The 20,976-nt window shown below is 36.4% G+C and overlaps 1 long non-coding RNA gene across 2 annotated transcripts in view; it reads left to right on the top strand.

Annotated features, from left to right (window-relative positions):
• The window catches only part of LOC141548673 (uncharacterized), a 38,029-nt gene extending 18,440 nt beyond the window's left edge, over positions 1 to 19,589 (top strand). For both annotated transcript variants that reach the window (XR_012484027.1, XR_012484029.1), the window contains exon 4: positions 18,463 to 19,589. This is a non-coding gene — a long non-coding RNA (uncharacterized LOC141548673). The remainder of the gene's footprint in view (positions 1 to 18,462) is intronic.
• The last annotated feature ends 1,387 nt before the right edge of the window (positions 19,590 to 20,976 follow it).

The raw sequence follows: 20,976 nt of genomic DNA, 5'->3' as shown, positions 1-20,976 counted from the left end.
TAACTCCTAAGAACTTTATCATTATTAGGAAGGTTAAAAAGGAGTTTACATAGACAGAGGGCATGGTATGATTTGATAATGTTGGAATTATCATCAAAAAAAGGAGGGTGGAGAAAGAAGAATGCATTAGGATAAGGGTGAAGGTAGCTGCAGAATGGAGGAAATTTTCTCTCATAAAAGAGGCATGCAAGGAAGAGCTTTTATGATGGAGGAGGATAATGGGGTGACTGTCAGTCAATGCTTAGAGCTCAATCTCATCAGAATTGGTTCAAAGAAGAAAGGAGATACACACACACACACACACACACACACACACATTCAAGAGTGTATAGAAATTTAACTTACCCTGTAGAGAAATATGAAGGGAAGGAGATAAGAGAAAAGGGGGGGAAGATAACATGAAGGACAAATTAAGGGAGTCAGTGGTTAGAAGCAAAATACACTTGAGGAGGAACAGGATAAAAAGAGAGAAAGAGGAAGAAACAAGACAATGGAATGGAGGGAAATACATAGTAATCATAATTGTGAATGTGACTAGGATGAGCTCACCAATAAAAAACTGAAGGAGATAACAGAATGGATCAGAACCAAAAAAACAACAATGTTGTTTACAAGAGTCATATTTGAAACAGAAAGACACAGAGTTAAGATAAAGGGCTCATATGCCTTCAATGATGTATAACAATGTAAAAATTGTTTTACATATAATTGGGGGAAAATAAAGTATTAAATAACATAAAATAAAGAGCTGGAGTAGAATCTAATATACTTCAGTTGAACAAACAAAAGGCAGGGTTAGCAAACATGATCTTAGACAAAGCAAAAGCAAAAACAGACATAATTTAAATGGATAATTAGGGAAACTACATTTTGCTAAAAGGTACCATAGGCATTGAAGTAATATCAAAATGTTTTGCAACAAGTTTCTCTGATAAAGATCTCATATCTCAAATAAATGCTGAGTCTAGGACTAAGTCAAAATTACAAAAGCCATTCACAATTGATAAATGGTCAAGGGATATGAACAGCCAGTTTTCATAAGAAAAAATAAAATCAGATGACATGATGGTATACTTACAGAACCCCAAAGACTCTGCTAAAAAGCTATTAGAAATAATTCAGAACTTTAGCAAAGTTGAAGGATACAAAATAAATCCACATAAATCCTCAGCATTTTTATACATCACCAACAAAATCCAACAGCAAGAGATACAAAGAGAAATTCCATTCAAAATAACTGTCGATAGTATGAAATATTTGGGAATATATCTACCAAAGGAGAGTCAGGAATTATATGAGCAATATTACAAAACACTTGCCACAAAAATAAAGTCAGATTTAAATAATTGGAAAGACATTCAGTGCTCTTGGATAGGCTGAGCGAATATAATTAAGAAGACAATACTCCCTAAACTAATCTATTTATTTAGTGCTATAACAATCAGACTCCCAAGAAACTATTTTTAATGACCTAGAAAAAAATAACAGAATTCATATAGAACAACAAAAGTTCGAGAATTTCAAGGGAAGTAATGAAAAAAAAAATTAAGTGAAGGCGGTCTAGCTGTACCTGATCTAGAACTATATTATAAAGTAGCAGTCACCAAAACCATTTGGTATTGGCTAAGAAATAGACTAGTTGATCAGTGGCATAGGTTAGGTTCACAGGGCAAGATAGTGAATAAAAATAGCAATAGCAATCTAGTGTTTGACAAACCCAAAGATCCCAACTTTTGGGATAAGAATTCATTATTTGACAAAAACTGCTGGGAAAACTGGAAATTAGTATGGCAGAAACTAGGCATGGAACCACATTTAACACCACATACTAAGATTAGATCAAAATGGGTCCAAGATTTAGGCATAAAGAACGAAATCATAAATAAATTAGAGGAACATAGGATAGTTTACCTCTCAGACTTGTGAAGGAGGAAGGAGTTTGTGTCCAAAGGAGAACTAGAGATCATTATTGATCACAAAACAGAAAATTTTGATTACATCAAATTAAAAAGTTTTTGCACAAACAAAACTAATGCAAACAAGATTAGAAGGGAAGTAACAAATTGGGAAAACATTTTTACAGTTAAAGATTCTGATAAAGGCCTCATCTCCAAAATATACAGAGAATTAACTTTAATTTATAAGAAACCAAGCCATTCTCCAATTGATAAATGGTCAAAGGATATGAACAGACAATTTTCAGATGATGAAATTAAAACTATTTCCACTCATATGAAAGAGTGTTCCAAATCACTACTGATCAGAGAAATGCAAATTAAGACAACTCTGAGATACCACTACACACCTGTCAGATTGGCTAAGATGACAGGAACAAATAATGATGAATGTTGGAGGGAATGTGGGAAAACTGGGACACTGATGCATTGCTGGTGGAGTTGTGAAAGAATCCAACCATTCTGGAGAGCAATCTGGAATTATGCCCAAAAAGTTATCAAAATGTGCATACCCTTTGACCCAGCAGTGCTACTACTGGGCTTATATCCCAAGGAAATACTAAAGAAGGGAAAGGGACCTGTATGGGCCAAAATGTTTGTGGCAGCCCTTTTTGTAGTGGCTAGAAACTGGAAGATAAATGGATTTCCATCAATTGGAGAATGGTTGGGTAAATTATGGTATGTGAATGTTATGGATATTATTGCTCTGTAAGAAATGACCAACAGGAATACAGAGAGGCCTGGAGAGACTTACATCAACTGATGCTGAGTGAAATGAGCAGAACTAGGAGATCACTATACACTTCAACAATGATACTGGATGAGGATGTATTCTGATGGAAGTGGATATCTTCAACATAGAGAAGAGCTAATCCAATTCCAATTGATCAATGATGGACAGAATCAGCTACACCCAGAGAAGGAACACTGGGAAATGAGTGTAAACTGTGAGCATTGTTTTTGTTTTTCTTCCCAGATTATTTTTACCTTCCGAATCCAATTCTTCCTTTGCAACAACGACAGCAACAACAAAATTCGGTTCTGCACATATATATTGTACCTAGGATATACTATAACATATTTAATATGTATGGGAATGCCTGCCACCTAGGGGAGGAGGTGGAGGGAAGGAGGGGAAAAACTCGGAACAGAAGGGAGTACAAGGAATAATGTTGTAAAAAATTACCTATGCATATGTACTGTCAAAAAATGTTATAATTATAAAATTAATTTAAAAAAGAAAAGAAAAAAAATCAAAGTTATTGGGGCAGCTAAGTAGTGCAGTGGATAGAGCACCAGCCCTGAAGTAAGGAGGACCTAAATTCAAATCTGACCTCAGACACTTAACACTTCCTAGCTGTATAACCCTAAGCAAGTCACTTAACTCCAATTGCCTCAGCAAAAAAAAAAAAAAAAAAAAAAATCAAAACTATCTAATAAAAAATGGTCTAAATCACTTTTTCTTAGAGAAATGCAAATTAAAATAATTATGAACTTCCTCCTCACACTTATCAGAAATGACAAATGCTGGAGGGGATGAGAGAAACACAGGTATACTAACCAACAGCAATTGGTGAAGTTGTGAACTGGTTCAATAATCGTTCTAGAAACAATTTGGAACTATACCTAAAGGGCTATAAAGTTGTGCATTGTCTTTGACTCAGGAATTCCACTAGTAAGTCTGTATCCCAAAGAGATTAAAGAAAAAGGAAAGGATGTATGTACAAAAATATTTATAGCAATTCTTTTTGTGGTAGCACAGAATTGGAAATCAAGCGAGAGGATGCTCATCATTTGGGGAATGGCTGAACAAGTTGTAACATGATTGGTTTTTAAATTTTTTTTAATTAAAGCTTTTTATTTTCAAACATACACATATATCATTTTCTACTTTCACCCTTGGAAAACCTTGTATTCCCAATTTTTTTCCTTTTCTGCTTCCTCTCCTTCCCTCTCCCCTAGACAGCAAGTAATCCAATATATGTTAAACATGTGCAGTTCTTTTAGATATTTCCACAATTATAGTGCTACACAAGAAAAATCAGATCAAAAGGGAAAAAATTGAGAACGAGAACAAAATACAAGCAAACAACAACAACAAAAAAGTGAAAACGCTATGTTGTTATTCATACTCAGTCCCCAGTCTTCTCTCTAGGTATAGATGACTCTCTCCATCACAAGACCATTGGAACTGAATCACCTCGCTGATGAAAAGAGTCACACCCATCAGAATTGATCATTGGGTAATCTTGATGTTGCTAAGTACAATGTTCTCTTGGTTCTACTCATTTCACTCAGCATCAGTTCATGTAAGTCTCTCCAGACCTCTCTGAAATTATCTTGCTGATCATTTCTTATAGAACAATAATATTCTATTACATCCATAGCTTATTCAGCTATTCCCCAACTGATGGGCATCCATTCAGTTTTCAGTCCTTGCCATTACAAAAAGGGCTGCTACAAACATTTTTGCACATGTGGGTCCTTTCCCCTCTTTGATGATCTTTTTGGCCCAGTAGTGACACTGCTTGATAGCCCTTAGGGCATAGTGCCAAATTGTGTAGCATATGATTGTGATGGAATAATATTGTGCTATAAGAAATGATTAGGGGGACAGTTTCAGAAAAACATGGCAAACCATGTATGTACTAATGTAAAGTTAAGTGAGAAGAATCAGGAGATCATAGTGCACAGTAACAGAAATGTTGTAATCATAAATTGTGAAAGACTTGATTATTTTGATCAATATAGTGATCCAAGATAATTCCAAAAAGTACATAATGAAAAAAAAATGCTAACCATCCCCAGAAAACTGATAAACTCTGAGTTATTTTTCTTGTTTTTGAAATATGACTAGTAAGGAAATATGTTTACATAATTTCACATGTATAATCAATATCATATTGCTTGCCATCTCAGGGGGTAGGGAAGGATGAAAAGAATTTGGATTCAAAATTTTTTAAAAGGATGTTTAAAAATGAATAAATAACATACATTTTTTTAAAATCCAAAAAAGTGAGGAAAAAAAGGAAGGGTTTATAAGTACCAAATGTACAAATGTATATATTGGGTACAGGACAACTTTTGTTCCATCCTACAGAACATGCAAAAGCACATGAAAATACTCACAATAGTCCAGAGACAATGAAGCAAAATGCATAGACGTATTTTTCTTTCTGATATCACCTCCTCTCCTCCCCCCCATTCCCTCCCCCAGTAGATTCAGAGCAGAGTACTACTCTGTGCTTTGGACTCTCCTCAGATGAAAATTGCACTTGGGCTTACAATCAGACAACATAAAATAATTCCAGTGACTCATTCATTTTCTTTTACTTAAAAAGTTTTATTGATACTTCTTGTCATATCAGTCATTTCTGGAGTGGGGAAAGGAATAACCCATTTCCTCCCCACAGATTTAACCCTCTCTTGCAAAAAACAAAAAAACAAAAACACAATGGTTACATCTATTATTATATACAGCATTCTGATGTAGTTGTCCCCTGAATTTGGCTACGCTGGGTCTTCCAGGAATCTTAGCCATCCACATTATCTTGGGGGGCAACTCTAGACACCAAGGTATATATCTTTTAGGAGGTACCTAGGGACATGACCATAAACTCCATAGAAAGAAACAAGGCTTTCCTTCCCTTCATGCTCATCCAAGTGATCAGGACCTTGTTTGATCAGCAACTTTTATATTTGGGCTAGGAATGCTGATCAGGGTAGGTGGGATGATGAGAACTGATAAAAAGCCATTCAACTTTTATTTTGCCTGTTTTCTCTACTAAAATTAATAATCTTTGAATAGGAAAAGACAGAAGAAAAATGGCTAATTGAGAGGCGATACCAATGATAAGTAGGAAAATAATAAGAGAGCATCTTACTGCCCTAAATGACACATATAAAGTACTTCATCAGGCATGTGTGATTGCTGAGCCTGTCAGTGACCTTTGAAAAGTCATTGAGAACATGAGGCACAGCAAGATCATATCCATGAGGGGGCCTAAATTCATGCCATCTGAATATCAGCTGAAAGAATCATTTTTAGCTTATAATAAAGAAGATCTGGAAGGGGGGAGTTGGGAAACATGGTAGCAGTCTTCTAATATTTACTGAATTGTCTCATGGGAAGGGATTAGGATTTCTGCTTTACCCCAGGGAACAGAACCAAGAACAACGGGTAGAAGCTGCAAAGAAGAATGTTGCCTCTTGGCAGGTAGTGTGCTCCCCCTCACTATAGGTCTTCAAGCAGGGGCTGAATGACCTCTCCCCACCCCAGGCAATTGGTGTTAAGTGACTTGCCCAGGATCACACAGCTTGTAAGTGTTAAATGTCTGAGGCTGAATGACCACTTATTGCTGGTGTTATAGAGGGAATCTTAAGGTATGAAATTGGACTAGATAGCCATCTGAGTCCCTCTCCAGTTCTAAAATGGCATAATTCTATAATGAGAATATGAAGAGTGAATGTTCTCCAGATTTTCCAAAATGGGAAGAAAATGTTGTTTGCCTATAAAAGAATGATAAGTTTGACCTCTATATTCCTCTCAGAGGTCTACAATGTATTATTATAAGAATGGTTACTGAAGATCAGATGAGTTAATATATGCCAAGTGCTCTGAAAGTGCTGCATAAGCATGAGCTTTTATTACTATTATCTAGAAAGGGAAATGTTGATCAGCAAGAGCCAGCATAGTTTTGCCAAAAGCAGGTCACACTAGTCTTGAGTTTATCTCTTTTTATGAGTGTGTCACTAGACTGGTAGATTTTATATATACATATATATATATACACACACACATATATATATATCATATATGTATATGATTATATATATATATATATATATATATATATATATATATATACACATATATAGTTTTTTTTAAGCAAATCATTTGACAAAAAAAATCTCTCTGTTCCTGAAGAAAAGATAAGAGTCCCAGAATGCCATGGGCTAGATGATAGTACAATTTGGTGGACTCAGAATGATGAGATTAGGATCCCTTCAATTCCTGGTCAGGGAACCAAAATGATGAGGTTAGTGAAAGGAAAAGACAAAAGAAAAAATGGCTAATTGAGAGGGTCTGGCATCCCCAAAAGATAACTTCTCTGGGGGGAGACTCCAAAAAGGATCACAGATTAAAAGGGAACATAGTTTCAGAGTGATAATCTTAAAGGGGACACAGTTGCAGTAAAGGGAACAATTTCTCTCCCCCTTCAAGAACACGTTGAATATCTGGTCTAAAAGAATAGCCAGTTTTATCAATAACTTGAATGACAGCATAGATGCCATGTTGATTCAGTTTGTATGTGACACCCAGCTGGGAGGGATAGCTTATATGCTTGTGCAGAAGTCAAGATCTTGCCTAGACAGAACATTAGGATGAGTTGGATATAACAAATGGCCTGGGTGATGGCAGGGGAGCAAATATACCATAGCCACCATAATCTGGACTGGGTAGAAAATTTGGTAACCTTATGACTTTCAAAGGAGGAGGGATTAACCAAAAAAGTTAATACAATTTGAGTTTGAGCTGCACTCAAATTCAGTGTTCAGAAGTAGGGAAGGGCTAACACCATGGAAATCTTCCCTGATCAGAAAATATCTGGAATAATAAGTTCCTTTCTAGAAGCCACTGTTCAGGAAGGACACATAAAATAGGAGAATAACTAGGGAATGAAACTCCTGCAGTATGAAGATCAGATTAAGAAACTGAGGATATTTAATCTAAAAAAGAGAAAATTTCGGGGAGAAGAGAATTATCTGAAAGTATTGCAAAAGGCTTTCATATGGGAAATGATCTCCAGTGAAGGAGAACTCATGACCTCACAAGGAAAACTCTTTTCACTAGTAGGAAGCTTTTCTGTCCAAGCAGTTAGGTGGCACAGTGGAAAGAGCAGCTGGACCTGGAGTCAGGAAGTCTAGAATTCGAATCCAGCCTCTGATACTTCTAGCTGTTTAGCTAAACACGTTATTTCACCTCTGCTTGTCTCAGGTTCCATATCTATAAAATGGGAACAGTAACAGCAAATTTCCCAGGGTTGTTGTCAGAATCAAATGAAATAATAATTGTGAAGCATTTAGCACAATGCCTGGAGCATAGTAAGAACTATATTAACTATTATTTTTTATTAAACCTAAATCTACTTTCTTTGGTGGCAGTTTCTACCTATTGTTCCTGGTTCTGAACTCTGAGACCAAGCAGTTTAAACTTAATCTCTCTTCCTAGCTTCCTTAACGAATCTCTCAGAACTCATACCAGAGACCATGGCCTGTAGGTAATTCTATCCCAACCTTATTCCTATTTCCAATTTAACTGCCTCTCCCAGAACAGGATTTCAGGAAAACTTCATCCATGCTTCACTTTATTCCTTCTAATAGTTTGCCCTCCCCCTCCAGTTCTGGAACCATGAACCAAGAGTAAGTCAACTCTGCCATTGCTCCTAGAGAAAGTGGGTTAATCTTCACTTTATAGGGCCCACTTACCATTTCCATATCTTCTGGACTAAAGTGTTCCTGATGTGGTTCGAGGACCAAAGTGATGTGGATGATGTAGACACCAGAAAATGGTAGGCACCAAAAGTTGGAGTTTGGTCACGTGAGGAATTCACAATGGCCATTATCTTTGGCAAAAGGTCGATTTATTTAGGGAAGAGCTTATAGACAAAGTGAAGGGGCAACAATAGACACCGGGAATGGTAAATATGAAATAGAGTTGGGAGAGCATATGAGACAAGTTCTTCAGTGGAACTCAGTTGCCCAATAGAAAGGGAGCATCCTATGAGGTGGAACATGCCCTTAACTGGTAAGCTAAATCCTGAAAGGGACTTAGCACCTTAAAAGAGTTACTGTAAAAGAAGGAGAAGTGGGATTAGGAAGCCTAGTAGAGTTAGGGGAGATAAAATGAGCTTGGGGAGGGGTAAGAGTGCCATGGCAGACTGACCCAGAGGAAGTCAACCACCATGGTATTTTATAGTAAAAATTTAGTCTCAGGGACATGCCTGGGATTTCTGACAGGGCATGGCAAGGTGAGGCTGCTCAAGACCTCTAGAGAGGGTGGCTCTCAGTTTGACATAACTTGGATTTCAGACTGGAAGATCTCCTCAGAGGGTGGTACCATGAAGTTAAGTTGATCTTCATTATCTCCTTCTCCCTGCCAGCTTCTGGGATTCATTTTTATCATTTCATCTGCTATAACCACGCCTAACTCTAAAGACCTCATCACTCCTCTCCAGCCAGCACTCTGCTGTGTTTTGCTTCCCTCATTGGGATGTAAACTCCAGCTGAGCTTGGTGAGTGCTGTAATCTCTGCTACTAGAGAAACTGAGGCTGCTGCATCTGCTGTGCTCAAGAGTTCTGAGCTACAGTAGAGCTAAGTCCATCAGGTGTCTATACAACATTACTATGATGAACCACCAAGACACAATGCCATCAGTGTATCCTACTTAAGGAAAAGGTCAAAAATGAAGCAAAACAAAGAATGAGATAGAAATCGCAGCACTTCCAGCCTGGGATATGGAGACCCAGTCTTAAAAAAATGGAATATAAGCTCCTTGAGGGCAGGGATTGTCTTTGCTTGTATTTGTATCATTAGTCTTAGCATAATGCCTGGAACACAAGTAAGTTCTTAATAAATGCTTTTTCATTCATCCATCCCACAATTCTGTTTGTTGACCCCAGAGAGGAGAACTAGGAAGAAAGGGTAGAAATTGAAAATTTAGGCTTGATGTCAGAAAAAAGTCTTCCTGATGATTAGAGAGTTCCCAAAGTTGAGCAGGCTGCTTCAGACAGAGGTAACTTTCTCCTTATCAAATTTCCTCAGGCCAAGGCTGTATGCCTACTTATCCGGGATGACTGAAAGGCAGGGTGGTCAGGAGGGGTTCTTAGTCAAGGATGGTTCTGACTAAATTGCCTCTGAAGTTTCTTCCAGTACCAAAATCTGGGATCTTATGAATATCATGAACTGAAGTCATTTGGGACTTTTAGAAGTTATATCTAACAAATGATGAAAAAAATGTCTTTACTGTAAAGCCCCTCAATGATCTTGTAACATACATTATTATCAGGGTAAGCCTCATAAGCCAAAGCAATGTTCCTGGGCATTTAGCTTGAGCCAAAAATTAACCCAACTGCCTGCTGTTCCCATCTCTATATACAGACTGTCCCAGCACTTGGGATGTCCTCTCTTCTCTCTTCTACCTTTTAAACTATTTACCTTCCTTTGAAAAGTTTCTCAGGTATGGTCAATGTCTTTTTTGATCCCCCCACACTGGATGATGCCATTTAGACCAAACTTCCTTTGGATTATTTTAAACTATATTTTCTACTGGACTTCTTTGTGTGGCTATTGTCTTTCCCCAGCGAAATGTAGGCTCCTTGAAGATAGAAATTATTCCACTTTTGTATTTGTATCTCGAGTAAACACAGTACAGTGTCTTTTTTCATTTTGGCAAGGCAAGTGGTTTGGCCAGAGTGTCTGAGGATGGATTTGAACTTAGTTCCTCCTGACTCCAGGGCCAGAGGGTCTATCCACTGCACCATCTAGCTGCCCCACAGTACAGTGTCTTGCACATAGTAGGTGTATGACAAATGTTTGTTGAAGGACTTCATACCCAGATGATTTGATTGAGTGACTGCAATGCAGTGAGACTCTAGGAAAAGATGAGAACTAGTTAGACTAGTGACAACATGAGGATCACAAATGTTAAGATGAAAGGGATCTTCAAGGTCATCTAGTCTAATCTTCATTTTGAAGATGTGAAAACTGAAACCTAGAACCTCAAGCTGCTCTTTGCATGTGGTATAGTCATCTGTGTCTTTTCCCTCTCCTCTATCAGATCAGTTACTCAGCTCTATGACTTGCTCCTTCAATATGCCTCTCAGCTTTCCCCCTAAGGTCTCATTCATCCCGCCACCAGCCTAGTTAGTGGCAGATGCCTTATCCTGTAGGCATCAGAGACTATGGTGACCCCCAGAGAGGATATATGGGCCATCTGTGATATGAAGGCAGCAGGGTCCCTGACACAGGGAAGCACAGCTGAGATTCTGGGATTTCCTCCAGACAGTGTACCATCAGTGGAAATAATTTACAAAGCTTTGAGTCAACTCTCCTTTCCATGGTCGAACATGGACAAGTAGAGGTAAGCCCAGCTACAGGATGCAGTTCTATGTTGAATAATAAATGCTTGTTGAATGAATGAATGAATGAATGAGCAGTAATATTGGCTGAGAGGGAACAGAATGATACTAAGGAAATCAAGCTTAGTTTCCCCGAAGGCAAACAACAGTTTCAAGAATGATAGGACTTGGAGCTCCATCGTGAGAAATCCTCCTGAATGCATAAGAAAGTAATGAAATGCTATGCAAAGCATATGGACTCATAGCTGTGAAAGCCCTCTGATGATTTTGGACACCTGAATCTAAAGACAACTCTGCATCTGTTGTAAAATAGACTCTGCTGGCCTTGAATAACAGGAAATATATACATGAAGTATGAGACCTATGCCCAGAGGATTTCCGAGGGAAGTGCTGCCAACACAACTGTTTACTCGGATAACAAGCAGTGGCCAAGCTTTAGAGCTCTGAAGAAGCTTGTAGATTTCTTGACTTCTTAAAACAATATTTATTTTTATTCTGAACTTAACAAACACCAAATATAATGCACATTTCCATATATATAGTAGAAGAAAAAAGGGGACTGCACATGAAATCTCAGGTCTTTTAATATATAGTTTGCTTTTTTAAATAAAATTCCACCTGCAGCATTTAGAACTGTCCTACTTATCTGTCCTTTTCCTCTGATTTTCCTTCTGTTTTCTCTTTATTTTTTTTTTTAAAGATGTCCCAATGACCCTCTTTTCCTTCTTTTCCTTTTTTCTACACTATTCCTATATTTCTTCACACTCCCAATCCAACCCCAAATTAGCAAGGGGCGAGAAGAAAAACAGAGCCTTTATGACAAATATTAATAGTCAAGCAAAACAAATTCCCACTTTTACATGTATGAAAGTGTCATATCTTGCATCTTAAGTCTATCATCTCTCTTACAAAAAGTGGGTAGCACTCAGCAATCCTCTGGAACTGTGATTATTGCATTGATCAGTTTTTAAGGGTTTCAAAGTAGTTTTTCTCCTGAATGTTGCCATTATAGAAATCATTCTCATGATTCTGCTCACTTCATGCTGTGTTAGTTCATATAGGTCTTCCCAAGTTTCTCTGAATTCATTCATTTTGTCATTTCTTATGTCAAAGTGTTGATGTTCAGTTGTGTCTGATTCTTTGTGATTCCATTATGGGGTTTTTCCAGCTAAGAGACTGCAGTAGTTTGCCATTTCCTTCTCCAATAGATTAAGTCAACTAGATATTAAATGATTTGCCCAGAGTCATACAGCTAATATCTGAGACCAGATTCGAGCTCTATTCTTCCTGATTCCAGACCCAGTACTCTATCCCTTGAATCACTTAAGTGCTGAGTACAATAGTATTCCATTATTTTTATATACCATTATTTGATATTCTTCAGTAGAAGGATATTCCCTTAATTTTCATTTTTTTGTTACCACAAAAGAGCTACTATAAATATTTTGGGACATATGAATCCTTTCCTTCTTTTTAAAATCTCTTTAAAGTATAGATCTAGTCATAGAATTGTTGAGTCAAAAGTTTTGCATAGTTTAATGGCTGTGATAGAAGCAAGGTTTTCTTGACTCAGTATCCCTGACTTCCTTGACTTCCTCCTTCCGTATAACCTGAGGGTGTTTCCACTTCACAGTGCAGTTTTTGTTGAATAATGAGACCTTACCCTAATAACTAAATTCCTTGGGTTTATTGAACACTATGCTTCAATGTTCCATTGCTTCAGGGTTCCGTTGCTTCTGTATATGATGTACCTAATCTGTTCCAGTAATTGACCTCTCTATTTTTCAATCAGAACCAAATCTTCTTTCCTGAAATCAAGTCTATTTTTACCATAGCCTTATCTAAAATCACACATATTATTCTTGCTTATTTTTAGTTCATTTGGGCATAAAAATTCTACTTTTTTCACTTGAAAAATAATAAATTCTACACGGTTTTTAACTATAAATAAATTTCAATATTTCCTGTATTTTTCTTTTTTGTTAAAGCTTTTTATTTTTAAAACATCTTTTCAATACTCATCTTTGCAAAATCTTGTGTTCCCAATTTTTTCCCTCCTTTCCCTCAACTCTCTCCCCTAGAAAGCAAGTAATCCAATATATGTTAAACATGTGAAATTCTTCTATACATATTTCCATAATTATGCTACACAAGAAAAAGCAGAACAAAAAGGAAAAAAAAAAGAGAAAAAACAAAATGCAAGCAAATAACAACAAAAAGAGTGAAAATACTATGTTGTGATCAATACTCAGTTCCCACAGTCTTTTCTCTGGGTGCAGGTGACTCTGTCCATCACAAGACCATTGGAACTGACCTGAATCATCTCATTGTTGAGAAAAGCCTGATCCATCAGAATTCATATACCATAACTTATGCAGCCATTCTCCACTCACTTTCCAGTTTGTTACTACAAAAAGGGCTGCCACAAATATTTTTGCACATGTGGTTCCCTTTCCCTCTTTTATGATCTCTTTGGGATACAAGCTCATTAAAGACACTGTTGGATCAAAGGGTATGCACAGTTTGATAGCCCTTTAGTTATAATACCAAATTGCTCTCCAGAATGGCTGGATTCTTTCACAGCTCCACCAACAATGTATTAGTGTCCCAGTTTTCCCACATCCTCTCCAATATTTATCATTATCTTTTCCTGTCATCTTAGCCAATCTGAGAGATGTATAGTGGTACCTCAGAGTTATCTTAATTTCTTTGATCAATAGTGATTTAGAGCACTTTTTCATATGACTAGAAATAGTTTCAATTTTTTCATCTGAAAATTGTCTGTTCATATCCTTTGATCATTTATCAATTTGGAGAATGGCTTGAATTTTTATAAATTTGAATGAATTCTCTATATATTTTAGAAATGAGGTCTTTATTAGAACCCTTGAATGTAAATTTTTTCCCCAATTTATTGCTTCCCTTCTAATCTTGTCTGTATGTTTTTTGTATAAAATCTTTCTAACTTAATATAATCAAAATTATCCATTTTGAATTCAATAATGTACTCCACTAATAAAATTCAATAATGTACTCCAATAATATACTTTGGCTGTTATCCTTTGTAAAATCAAACTATCCTTTGTTCTTCTAATTTGCTTAAAATATCAATTTATATCTAAATCATGAAGCCATTTTGACCTTATCTTGATATAGGGTGTTAGGTATGGCTCAATGCCTAGTTTCTGCCATACTAGTTTCCAGTTTTCCCAGCAGTTTTTGTCAAATAGTGAGTTCTTATCCCAAAAGCTGGAGTCTTTGTGTTTGTCAAACACTAGATTGCTATAGTCATTGACTATTTTATCCTGTGAACCTAACCTATTCCACTGATTGAGCACTCTATTTCTTAGCCAGTACCAAATGGTTTTGATGCCCCTTGCTTTATAATATAATTTTAGATCTGGTTCAGCTAGACCACCTTCATTTGCATTTTTTTTCCATTAATTCCCTTGAAATTCTCGACCAAAATTTTGTTCTTCCAGATGAACTTTGTTATTATTTTTTCTAGCTCTGTAAAATAATTTCTTGGGATCCTGAGTGGTAGGGTAAATAAGTAGATTAATTTAGGTAGTATTGTCATTTTTTTAATATTTGCTTGGCCTACCCATGAGTACTTGATATTTTTCCAGGTGATTAGATCTGAAAGTAGAAAGTGTTTTGTAGTTGTGTTCATATAGTTCCTGACTTTGCCTTGGCAGGTAAACTCCAAATATTTTATGTTATCTACAGTTATTTTAAATGAAATTTCTCTTTGTACCTCTTGCTGCTGGGCTTTGTTGGTAATATATAAAAATACTGATGATTTCTGTAGATTTATTTTGAATCCTGCAACTTTGCTAAAGTTGTGAATTGTTTCTAGTAGTTTTTTAACTGATTCTCTAGGAGTCTCTAAATATACCATTCTATCATCTGCAAAGAATGATAAATTGTTTTCCTCATTACCTACTCTAATTCCTCTAATCTCTTGTTCTTCTCTTATTGCCAAACCTAACATTTCTAATATAATATTGTTTAGTAATGGTGAGAGTGAGCAACCTTGTTTTACCCTGATCTTATTGGAAATGGTTCTAGTTTTTCCCCATTACATATGATTTTGCTGATGTTTTAAAATCCATCATTGGATCCTTTGAAGGAAAACTCCATTTATTCCTATACTCTCTAGTGTTTTTAATATGAATTGATGTTGGATTTTGTCAAATATTTTTTTTTGTTACCACAAAAGAGTACTATAAATATTTTGGGACATATGAATCCTTTCCTTCTTTTTAAAATCTCTTTAAAGTATAGATCTAGTCATGTTGGGTCAAAAGTTTTGCATAGTTTAATGGCTGTGATAGAAGCAAGGTTTTCTTGACTCAGTATCCCTGACTTCCTTGACTTCCTCCTTCCGTATAACCTGAGGGTGTTTTCACTTCACAGTGCAGTTTTTGTTGAATAATGAGACCTTACCCTAATAACTAAATTCCTTGGGTTTATTGAACACCATGCTTCAATGTTCCATTGCTTCAGGGTTCCGTTGCTTCTGTATATGATGTACCTAATCTGTTCCAGTAAATGACCTCTCTATTTTTCAATCAGAACCAAATCTTCTTTCCTGAAATCAAGTCTATTCTAGGATATACTATAAGATATTTAATATGCATGGGAATGCCTGCCATCTAGGGGAGGGGGTGGAAGGAAGGAGGGGAAAAACTTGGAACAGAAGGGAGTACAAGGAATAATGTTGTAAAAAAAAAAATTACCTATGCATATATACTGTCAAAGAAAATGTTATAATTATAAAAATTAATAAAAAAATAAAAAAAAGAAAGAAATCAAGTCTATTTTTACCTAGCCTTATCTAAGGCTATTATTGAGATGATCATATGATTTTTGTTAGTTTGATTATTGATATAGTCACTTATGCTAAATTTTCCTAATATTGAACTAGCTCTGCATTCCTGGTATAAATCCTACTTGGTCATGGCATATTATCCTGGGGATATCTTGCTGTAATCTCTTTGCTAATATTTTATTTAAGGTTTTTGCATCAATATTCATTAGAGAAATTGGTCTATAATTTTCTTTCTCTGTTTTGACCCTATCTGGTTTAGGTAACAGCATCATATCTGTGTCATAAAAGGAATTTGGTAGGATTCTTTCTTTCCCTGTTTTTCCAAATGGTTTGCAATATTGGAATTAATTGTTCTTTAAATGTTTGGTAGAATTAAAATGTTAATCCATGTAGCCCTGGAGATATTTTCTTAGGGAGTTGATTGATAGTTTATTCAATTTCTTTTTCTAAAATGGGGCTATTTAAGTAATTTATTTCCTCTTTTGTTAATCTGGGCAATCTATATTTTTGTAAGTATTCCTCCATTTCATTTAGGTTGTCAAATTCATTGACATATAGTTGGGCAAAACAACTCCTAATTATTGCTCTAATTTCCTCTTCATTGGTGTAAAGTTCTCTCTTTTCATTTTTGATACTAATAATTTGATTTTCTTCTTTCCTTTTTCTAATCAAATTAATTAAAGGTTAATTTATTTTGTTGGGTTTTTTTTTTCATGAAACCAACTCTTAGTTTTGTTTACTAATTTAATAGTTTTCTTACTTTTAATATTAATTCAATTAATTAATCTCCCCTTTTATTTTCTTTTTCTAACTTTTTTAGTTGCATGCCCAGTTCATTGATCTTCCCTTTCTCTGTTTTATACAAGTAAGCATTTAGAGATATAAAGCTTCCCCTAAGAATTGCTTTGGTTGCATCCCCAAAATTTTGCTATGTTGTTTCATTATTGTCATTCTTTTAGATGAAATTATTATTCTGTCTATGATTTATTGTTTCACATGCTCATTCTTTAGAATTAGAGTATTTAGTTTCCAATTAATTTTTGGTATATTTCCCTCTGGCTTTTTATTGCATGCAATTTTTATTATGATCTGAAAAAAATGCATTTACTATTCCTGCCTTTCTGCATTTGATTTGGGGGTTTATGCCCTAATACATGGTTAGTTCTAGTATTGTTAAGAAAAAAATATATTCCTTTTTGTCTCATTAAGTTTTCTCCAAAGGTCTATCACAGTGGTCCTCAAATTTTTTAAATAGGGGGCCAGTTCACTGTCCCTCAGACTGTTGGAGGGCCGGATTATAGTAAAAACAAAACCTCATACTCTGTCTCCGCCCCTCAGCTCATTTGCCATAACCCACATCTGGCCTGGGCAATAGTTTGAGAACCCCTGATCATATCTAACTTTTCTAAAATTCTGTTTACCTCCTTAATTTCTTTCTTATTTATTTTGTGGTTTTATTTATCTAGTTCTGAGAGAGCAAAGTTGAGATCCCCCACTAGTATAGTTTTGCTGTCTAATTCTTCTTGCAGCTCTCTTAACTTCTCCTCTAGGAATTTGGATGCTATACCACTTGGTGCATATATTTAGTATTGATATTGCTTCATTATCTATGGTACTCTTTAGCAAGTTATGGTTTCCTTCCTTATCTCTTTTAATTAGATCAATTTTTGCTTTTGCTTGATCTGAAATCAGGGTGGCCACCCCTGTTTTTTGTTTTTTTTGTTTTTTTACTTCACCTGAAGCATAATAGATTCTGCTCCAGCCTTTTACATTACTCTGAATGTATCACTCTGGTTTAAGTGTGTTTCTTGTAAAGAACATATTGAAGGATTTTGGCTTTTAATTCAGTCTGCTGTCCACTTCCATTTATTTTAAAATGCCTGATAGCCCTCTATTTCATTAAAGATCAATTTTTCCCCTTCCAGGACCACACTGTTTTTCTGGGTAGATTATTCTTGTTTGTAAGTTGTTACCCTTTGCTTCTTGAAATATTATATTAAGATCTCTTCTATTTGTTGGTAGCATCCAAATCTTATGTGATTTTGTCTGTGGCTTCTCAGTTCTTGTATTATTTCTTTTTGATTGCTTACAGTATTTTCCCTTTGATTGGGAAGCTCTGGATTTGGGCTCTGATGTTTCCAGTTTTCAGTTTGGGGTTTCTTTCAGGAGAATCTTAGTTCTAAGATATCAGCACAGTTTATATTTATTATGTCTTGAAGAAGTTTATTTAAGGTTTCTTTTTTGGGCTAAGTATATTCATTTTTAGGTAGCCTAATGATTCTTAGATTTTGCCTCCATGATCTATTTTCTAGATTGGTTGCTTTTGATAACATATCTTATATTTTCTTATTTTTCAATCTTTTGATTTGGTATTGATGTTTTTATTGTCTTATAGAGTCACTTATACTTGGCCCATTCTAATTTTCAGAGAGTTTAATTCTTGGCTAAGGTTTACCTTTTTTAAAGTATTAACTCTCCTTGTCATTTTCCCCCCTAGCTAATCCTTTTGTTTTTCTGTTCCATTTCTTGCAGGTATTTATACTCCTTGTGGCCAGGACATTATTTTTTCTTTGCCTTTATTTGGACTCCAACCTCAGCTAAAGGCTTGTATTTGAGTCAAAGTACTCGTCCTTATTCCTGCATGGTATAGAAAGGTTCTGTTTGATCCTGAGTTAGATGAATAAGACTAGGCTCTGCCTTCTGCAGAAATTGTCTTGCCTTGTTTCCTCTTGGGGCCCAGGTTGCCTGAATCCTGATAATTCCCTTTCTCCTGTTAATGTGGTTTATAATGTGGGGTTTGTTATTAAATGATATGTTTCTATCATGTGAAAAATTCACAATGGCCATTCTCTTTGGCAAAAAGTAGATTTATTTAGTGGGATAGGTTATAGACAAAATGAAGGGATACAATTAGCATTGGGAATAGTAAATATGAAATAGAGTTGGGAGAGCATATGAAAGATAAGTTCCTCAAAGGAACTCAGTTACTCAATAAAAAGGGAGCATCCCATAAGGTTGGGACATGCCCTTAGCTGGCAGGCAAATCTTGAAAGGGACTTAGCACCCAAAAAGAGTTAGTTGTAAGAAGGAGAAATGAGATTGGGAAACATGGTGGAGTTAGGAGAGCTACCACATGACATGGGGGAAGGGCAAGGAGAACAACAACAAGGAGAACAAGGAGGCAGAGTGCCATGGCAGACTGACCCAAAGGAAGGTAGCAGCCATGGAAAGGTCCATAAGTAGATTTTATAGGGAAAATTTAACCTCAGGGACATGACTGGGATTTCTGACTGGGCATGGCAAGGTAAAACTGCTGGAGACCCCTACAGAGGATGGACCTCAGGGGTTTGACATAACTTGGATTTCAAGCTGAACAGACAACCTCCTCAGAGGATGGAACCATGGAATTAAACTGATCTCCATCAGTCTTTTCCCTGCCTGCTTCAGGAATTAATTTTTATCAATTTCTCTGCAAACCTCACCTAACATTGAAGACCTCATCACTGTCATGGATGGGGCTTCCAGGTTCTCATACGCTGGGCACTGCTCTGGCTCTGTCTCCTGACATGGTTTACCTTAAATTAGGCCTAGATCGGTCCTACTTCTTGCTGGGGAAGTGGGCTGCTCACAATTCACCTTAGACCTCCCTAAACTTGCATGTCTGCTCAATGCTTCTGTAGGATTCTGGCAATCCTTTTGCAGTCCTAAATATAATAAAGGACTTTGTAGTTGATTTTCTTTGTACTCATTATTATTCATTCTGGCTCATTTTTAGCCGGTATAACGACACCAGTTTCGCCATCCCCTCAGCAACATGGGTTTTGCTGTAAACAACAATCAAATGGATTGGTCCATGGAACCAAGGTTCAATCTGTGCCTTCCTGGATCCAGTTTCTTCATAGCCTCTGGCCTTATTGACTTGGTTTACTGATCAAATAAAGACATAAAAGCCTCCAGGTGGAGGCTGAGGAGCTCGAGCTTCACTGAAAATGCTCACCCTAAGGCAACATGAGTCACTGTAGTCACTGTAGCCTCTGACCAGAAAACAGTTTAAAGAGATAAGAGGGCCCCAAGCCAAATGTTGCTATATTAAGATTGAATAGTCCTGTGTTAAGGCTAAGTAAACCTCCTTTTTTTGATTGTGAAATTACCTGTTTGTCTCTTATTTTGTGCTACCACTGCCTCTAAATCACTAAGGTACAGGCCTAAATCACTGCTAACAGTTCAGTATCTGGGCTCCTTCCCTGATTTTTTGTCTAGGGTGAGGGAAAAGGGTAGGGCACCTCACCTGCCTAGTCTAAACATCACATATCCTAGCCTGGCTTGAGAAAAGGTTAAAAACTTTTTTAGTTTCCCCAAAGTAGCAGACCAGTCTTCTTAGGTGTTTTTAAAGTCACTACTAGGGGCAGCTAGATGATGCAGTGTGTAGAGTACCAGCTCTGAAGTCAGGAGGGCCTGAGTTCAAATTCACCCTCAGACAATACTACCTGGACAAGTCATTTATCCCCAACTGTCTCACTAAAAATAAAGAAATAAAAAATTAAAAGAAATAAAAATAAAGCCCTACACAGAAATATAGGGATGGGGGGGTACAGAGCTAGAATTAAGAATATTTGTAGCAAAAAGTGAGTCCAAAGTAAATGGCATGAAGTGTTGTTAAATGCTTTTGGAGTGACTGCTTCATGGATTGGGATAGCATTGAACCGATACCAAATTTACATTTGATACAATCATCAAACCTTAGGTACAATGTTTTAGCAGTTGTCATTAGTTGTTTCACCCATTTCTGACTTCCCTTGGCACCATCTAGGTTTCCCTTGGCAAAGATACTGAAGTGGTTTGCCACTTCCTTCTCTAGATTATTTTACAAATGAAGAAACTGAGGCAAACAGGGTGGACGTGACTTGCCCAGGATCTCATAAGCTAGTATCTGAGGCTGGATTTGAACTGAGGTCTTCCTGATTCTAAGCCTGGTACTCTATCCCCTGTGCTACATAGCTGCCTACACTGTGTGATAGACTTCATGTTAAGTGCTGGAGAGAAAGA

This window comes from Sminthopsis crassicaudata, chromosome X, assembly GCF_048593235.1.
Source record: "Sminthopsis crassicaudata isolate SCR6 chromosome X, ASM4859323v1, whole genome shotgun sequence".
Lineage (NCBI taxonomy): Eukaryota > Metazoa > Chordata > Mammalia > Dasyuromorphia > Dasyuridae > Sminthopsis > Sminthopsis crassicaudata.
Note: the sequence above shows the minus strand (reverse complement) of the source record. Positions and strands in the feature narration are given on the sequence as shown.